Here is a 6657-nt window from a genome sequence, read left to right as displayed (position 1 = left end):
GTAAGAGTAGCTTCTTCTAGTGAGGGACTATTTTTTAGATACTTTGAAAAGTTCTAAGAGGATGAAAGAGGAAATGGGACGGAGGGCGTGTGTGTCTTACCATTGGGTGGAGGATTAAAGACATCAGGAGCAATCCAGAACTTGGGACTGTTCCTTTCTGATTCTCATCCTCCCTTTGACAAACACTGAGTGCCTGTGGTAGGTCAGGCACCGCTCCAGGTTCTGGGGAGGTGAAACCCCTATGATCAGGAGCTGTGTGTTGGGAAGGCCAGGGGTGTGTAGGAGCCAAAGAAATGGTCCCCGGAGAGGTAGAGAAGCTGGGAGTGTGTGCACATAATTGACTCAGGGAGGGTAAAATGACCCTTTACAGAAGCCAGAACGGGGCACTTCTGGGTCCTGGAAATGAAAGCTATGACAAAGAGCTGGGAATTAGAGAATTGAGTATCAGCCTTGACTCTTGCAGCAGGCAGTAAGGGCTCAGATTTAAACTTTCTACAGTATAAATATGCTACATTGCTGTCTCCTATCTGTACTCAAATATCCATGACATAAATTAATCTGAAACTTGTCTTGCTAGAACTAAATCTCTTGAGAGGATCATGAAGCCCATTTCACGGAGAAATGAACACAAGCCTGTGAGCATGGCCAGCCCAGGCCTCTCCTGAGCACAGCTGACTGCATCGATTAGGTGTCTTGAGGAAAAAATTCTGTTTGGACAGTTTATCCCTGCCTGTTGAGGAAAGATTCATTTGCTGATATGTCTTGGTGCTTTCAAATATTTTATGTATGTATACAATATATATAAAGCAAAATCTGTCAAGTGCAATGACTGCTATCCTGACTCACAGCCAAAGACTTCTTTTAACCATTGGGTACCCTCATCCCTGAAAGCTGGTTTCAGATCTCTGTAGGACCTCAGAGAAGGGTAAAGGGAGTAACAACATGAAAAGGATAAAAGGGTGAATGAGTGAGCAAAGAAAAATTTGGTGAGCAGGGCTTGTCTTAGGACCCTAAAATTTGTTTATTTAAAAATCTCCATGATGTTCTCTCTGAAATAATTTTTTTTCCTGAGATTTCTCTTCCTCTTTCCACATAAAGCTCTGGGAAACGTTTCTGATTTCTTTAAACATCCTTTGCATAAATGATACCTTTCCGTTTGCAGTCAATGTCAACCTAATACAGTTAAGGCAAATTCTTACCTAAGGAGCTAATCTAAATTTCTAAAAGGAAAGAGCAATTATTTACTTCCCCTATAGCTATATAAAAATGAAAGTGGAATGGGGAAAAAGACTTGTAGAATCTATTTCCTTCATTTGGTGATAGCCTTAGGCCCCAAATCTCATTTTGTAAAGCATCACATGTCTAGCTTTAGTTTTATTTAGCTGGATTTTATGGCCTTAAATCTCATGAAAGCCATGTTATAAACTCAATAAATTAAATTCTTCATGGATTTATGTGGAGCTCAGAAAATGCATTCTCATGATCCATGGGGGAGCATAATGGCCTTGTCTCCACAATCACTGAGAATTGCTGTACATTTTTTTTTTTCTGAGAGATGCAGTAATTAAAGTCATAAGAAATTCAGGTAAGCAGGTGGTACTGGAGCAGTCCAGCAAATGATAACACGTAACGCTGAGCAGCCGAGGAAGCAGGAGCAGGCAATTATTAGAGATTCAATCAAGTAAACAGCTGGTGTTTAAAAAATTATATTGGTAGGGAACAGGACTCTCATTTAAAAACTGGCATTTGGAAGCAGCTATTCTGTTCATCAGAGTAGGGTTGGATGGATGACTGTCAAATGGTAGGTAGGATTCTATTTCTGTGTGTTTTGGATACAGGGTATGTGTGGTAGACTTAATGACTGCCTCCCCTAAAATCCCCATATCCTTATCCCTGCATCTGTGAGTATGTAAATATGTTAATTTACATGATTTTGCAGATGTGATTAAGTTAGGGATCCTGGGATGGGAAGATTCTCCTGGATTATCTTGGTGGGCCTCAGGAAATCACTAGAATCTTGAAGAGGGAGGCAGGAGGATGAGAATCAGGAGGAGGAAACGTGACAAAGAAAGCAAGAGGTTGAAGTGATGTAAGACATGGTTTGTGAGCCAGGAAGTCAGGTGGCCTCTGGAAGATTAAAAAAAATAAATCAGGGAAAGGGAATCTTCTCTCAAAGTCTTCAGAAGGCTCTGCAGACATGATGACTTAAAGCCAGTGAGACTGATTTGGGACTGACTGTCTACCTGCAGAACTGTAGGAGAATAAATGTGTGTTTTTTTAAGTAACTAAGTTTATGGTAATTTGTTACAGAAGTAATACGAAACTTGTAGTGTAGGTTACTGAGAAAGACACAGGGGAATAATTTAAGAATCTGTATTTTTAGCAGTTACATACAAAGTAGAAACTAGGCTCAGGAATAAGGCATTAATTTAAAATTATAACATTCCCGACATGCATGCACTTTGGAACTTACTTTCACTTGCATCTTTTAGAAGTAAATTACAAGATAAGAGGCAGATTAATAGCAACTTTGCAAGAACCCTAAGGCTTCTGGTATTTAACTAGACTTTCGGAAACCCTGTTCCCAGAGATTAGAGCATGCGGAACCTGCAGGAGGAAGTGCTCTTTTAGTTGTAGAGTTTTTGGAAGAGTGTAGACATAGTCCCTGACAGACTTTTGGGTCACATAATTACAGTGTATGATATTTGATGCACTGGCTTTTACCATGTTTGTGTCTTCTCAGTCACCAAACTGGACCAAAAATATGATAGCAAATTTGCATGTTCTAAAAAAATAATGTTTTGAAAAAGATATCAAAAAGTTTAAATGTTGGGATTAGAGAAAATTTTTATTTATCATTTATTTTTATATTCTAATTTTTCCTTAAGGAGAATGTGATACCTTTAGAGTCAGAAAATGTAGAATTGGATGTTGTGTTCTCCTTCTTTCTTAACCCTACACTACCGTTGTGCGTTCTTATTCTTGCTTTGCTCACAGATCTTTTTAACAACTGAATAAAAATTGTGAACCCTGATGTTATTCACATGCAAATGCATACCTTTTTTTCTCAGCATAAATTTCAGGGGAATCACAGATAATCCTACACCCATCCTTGGAACTGCCGGGAGTCCTTGGCTCCCATGTAAGCATCCTTATTCTGCCCTGGTCACTATGTCAGATACTTACATTTCAAATAGCTGACTACTGCATGGCAGATAGTGCGATAGAAAAGACATGTTCTTAAGACCTAGCTGTGTAACTTTGGCAATCATTTAACATGTGTGGGGCTTAATTGTCTCTTCTATAAAATGGAAATCATGACATCCACTTCACTAGAATTAAAAGCTTTTCATAAACTATTATACACATATTCTTTGGATGTTTTATAAGCTGAGAGGCATACTTTTGTTCATGTTTAAATAATTATGACTGAGATATTCTCTCATTTATTATTAATTTCCACATAACTATTACCCAGAAAACTTTCAAACATGAATGTGAAAGTTCTATGCTGTGAAGGTAGTAATGAAAACGGGTTTCTAAGAGGCGTGAACTGGGAGTTTGAAAACTGCTTTTTTTAAAAAAAAATACTATTTTAATTACCCTTAACAGAGTCAGAAATTTAGCTGTATGTTTTGGCACACATGCATACAAGCATGTGTGTGCAGATGTACACGTTTACATATATGTTTAACTCATGTATGCTAAATGCAAAGAACATAATCTCAATCCAGCTTGCTTATTTCCTATGAAAGTCATCATTCTAGAAATTAGTAAAAAGAAACTCATTACAGTGCTAACTATGAAAAAGATTATAAATGTGCACATAGACTCTCTTTGCACTGAGATTATAAATGAACTTTTCTTTCTCAAACTTTCTTGGAAATTGAGTATTTGTTTTCTGTTGAGATATTCAATAGTGTTAGAAAATTCACTGACTATTATTAAAATGGTTGGTATTTTAATCTCCCACTACTGATTTAGAGTAGGAAAAGGTATGCCAATATTCACAATTCAAAAATGACTTATATGCCCATGTTGGATTCACTTTAGGATCGAAGGCTGGAAGCTACTGAGAATATTTTTTCCAACATATTAGCCAGATTAAAAGAAAATCACTAAGTTTGTAAAGCTCAACCATCTGCTAGTATCAATCTGGTATTGCTTCCATAGGAAAGAATGTTCACAAGTTTTTAGTATCAATAGTTTCTACTTTTCCTTTATTGAATAAAAACATTAAGCAACAATAAAATTCCTTCCAGTTTTTTAATAGATAGAAATTCTGTTGCCTACTAGAAATAAATATATCCAGCAAAATCAATCATCAATACTGTTATAACATTAACACAGTCACTTGGTTTTTGAAAATCTAATTTAGGATACTTTAACATTCCTAGATTATCCTTTGATTCCAAAATAAAAGTCAATAATACTATCACTGAAAAAATGAAATGTGATCTTGAACTTAAACTGTAATGAGTGGACAAGAGGTCTTAATTAACTAGTTGAAAATTTGCCCCAAGTGCATACTAACATTACTTTTTAAATATTCTTCCAAATGAGTAGAAAATGAAAAGAGACATCAATATTGATTACCTTTCCAGAAGTATCTCAAACATTTTCAAATAGAACCCATTTATCGAGAAAGGAGATTAAAACAAATGCCAATGTACATCACATATAATTCCCCTCAAGCTCACCCCAAATTAGTTAATAATTTAATTGTGGAAAAAATAATGTTGGACTTTCATATTTTATCTTTAATTTGGGAGATGTTGAAAAATGTCAAAAGTGACTCACAAAGGAAACCATGTGACAAAACGGAGTGAGTCACTTAATGTATGAAAATGATCAAGTGGATTTCATATTTTAGTAATTCTTAGATGCAAATACTTTTTATGTATAAACACCTCAAATTCATATGCATATGAAAATCTATGAAATTTTTTTTGAAATGACATAACTTAATGAAGTATTTTTTTCTTTCATTGCGGTACCTAAAATCATCTTAAAATTAACAGCTTCTTAAATTTGACAAATTTTGGAAAGGCAGAATAGTGGCTGTGGTGATGGCAGAAATGGAGGAAAAGTAGTCAGATTGTTTTTTGAAAAAATAACATCATAGAATTTAATATAGCTATCAATGTACAAAATATGTTTTCTGTATTATTTTTTGTTCATTTAAAGGATAAATTTAAAAACACCATGCACTTTTTTTTTTTTTAGTAAATTGTATCAAACTTACCTACTTGGAAGGCAAACAATATATGCAACAAAGTCATCGAGAACATAATGAAACTCGGAAGACAAAAGGAAAATATATAATAATAAATTCAACATCAGTAATCAGTGTTTCTTGTTTATATACTTTCCTCACTTCAAATTTATATACTTTTGTATTTATAGATAACTTTAACAAATACATGTATCTGTTGTCAAATTCTATGATGGATTAGATGTAGCAAATTTGAAAAGGGGCATATTGTCAATTTATCAATTGACAGCCTGAAAACAAGGAAGCAAGATAGAAAACTGTGTGTGTGTGTGTGTGTGTGTGTGCGTGTGTGTGTGTGTGTGTGTGTGTTAGGAAGTGTGGAGAGGTGGTGAATCATAAATATCGGAAGTCCTTTTTGATTCAAATGGAATCAGTCTAACATCCTTCAGTAAACCCCAAGAGAGTCACTGGTGAAATTCAGAACTCAAACTACTTGTCATGTTTGGTTGAGCCCAGGACATCAAGAAAATGCTAAAGTATTTCCTGTATATCCTATTTATGGAGTTGAGATTGTGTATAATCCAGATAGAATTTTGGGTGTCTTGGTGCTTAAAAGAGATCAAGGATCTCTTTAGGTGCCATGGGGTACTTCATCCTTGACAGACTGGGCTAAGCAAGACTTTATGTTCCTCTTATTTGGTATTAACTGTTTATTGTTCAGATATCCAATGTCTTAATCCTTTCAATACACAAATCTTTATTGAGCACCTACTTGCTTGACGCTATTTTAAGCACTGGATACATGGCAGTAAACAAATGAGACAAAGTGTTACCTTTATAGGCTTATATTTTAAGAGAGGAAGACAGCCCAAATAATAATGAATGTATAGAGAAATTTTAAAATTTGTACATGCTATGCAGAATGCTAAAGCAGGGAAGCAATAAGAAAATGTCTGTGTTTATAAGTTGTAATTTTAAACAGATTTGTGAACAAAGATGTGAGGAACGAATTGAAGGAGATGAGAGTCAGATGAAAACAGCAAGTATAAAAGTCTTGTCATAGGAGCCTGCCAGGTGGCTTGAGGGACAGCAAGTGGTAAGTGAAGGGAGATAAATAGAGATGATGTAAGAGAACAACTGAAGGCAGAGGTGGGGCACAAATCACACGTGACATGGCAGGCCACTACAGTGGGGAGTTTGGTTTTGACATATGGGATTTTTAGGTTATGATTGTAGTATTATCACCCAAAAGATGATGGTGGTAGATAGTAGTGGAGATGGTGAGAGTGATCATATCTTGGATATATGTTACAGGTAGACAGAATAGAGCTTACATGAATATATATGGGGTATTAATGAAAGTAATAATATTAATATGGTACCAAAGTTTTCATCTTAAAGAACAAGAATGCAGTTGCCATTTCAGAAGTGGGGAAGGTTGG

At 35.5% G+C, this 6657-nt stretch overlaps 1 protein-coding gene and 1 long non-coding RNA gene across 11 annotated transcripts in view; both read left to right on the top strand.

Moving 5' to 3' along the window:
• Positions 1–2150, top strand: part of LOC144576599 (uncharacterized) — a 161068-nt gene extending 158918 nt beyond the window's left edge. The window contains exon 2 of the long non-coding RNA XR_013518767.1: positions 578–2150. This is a non-coding gene — a long non-coding RNA (uncharacterized LOC144576599). The remainder of the gene's footprint in view (positions 1–577) is intronic.
• The window catches only part of FGF14 (fibroblast growth factor 14), a 686012-nt gene that overhangs the window by 462194 nt on the left and 217161 nt on the right, over positions 1–6657 (top strand). The window lies entirely within an intron of this gene.

Source organism: Callithrix jacchus, chromosome 1, assembly GCF_049354715.1.
Source record: "Callithrix jacchus isolate 240 chromosome 1, calJac240_pri, whole genome shotgun sequence".
NCBI classification, from domain to species: Eukaryota; Metazoa; Chordata; class Mammalia; order Primates; family Cebidae; genus Callithrix; species Callithrix jacchus.
This window is presented reverse-complemented; position numbering and strand designations above follow the sequence as displayed.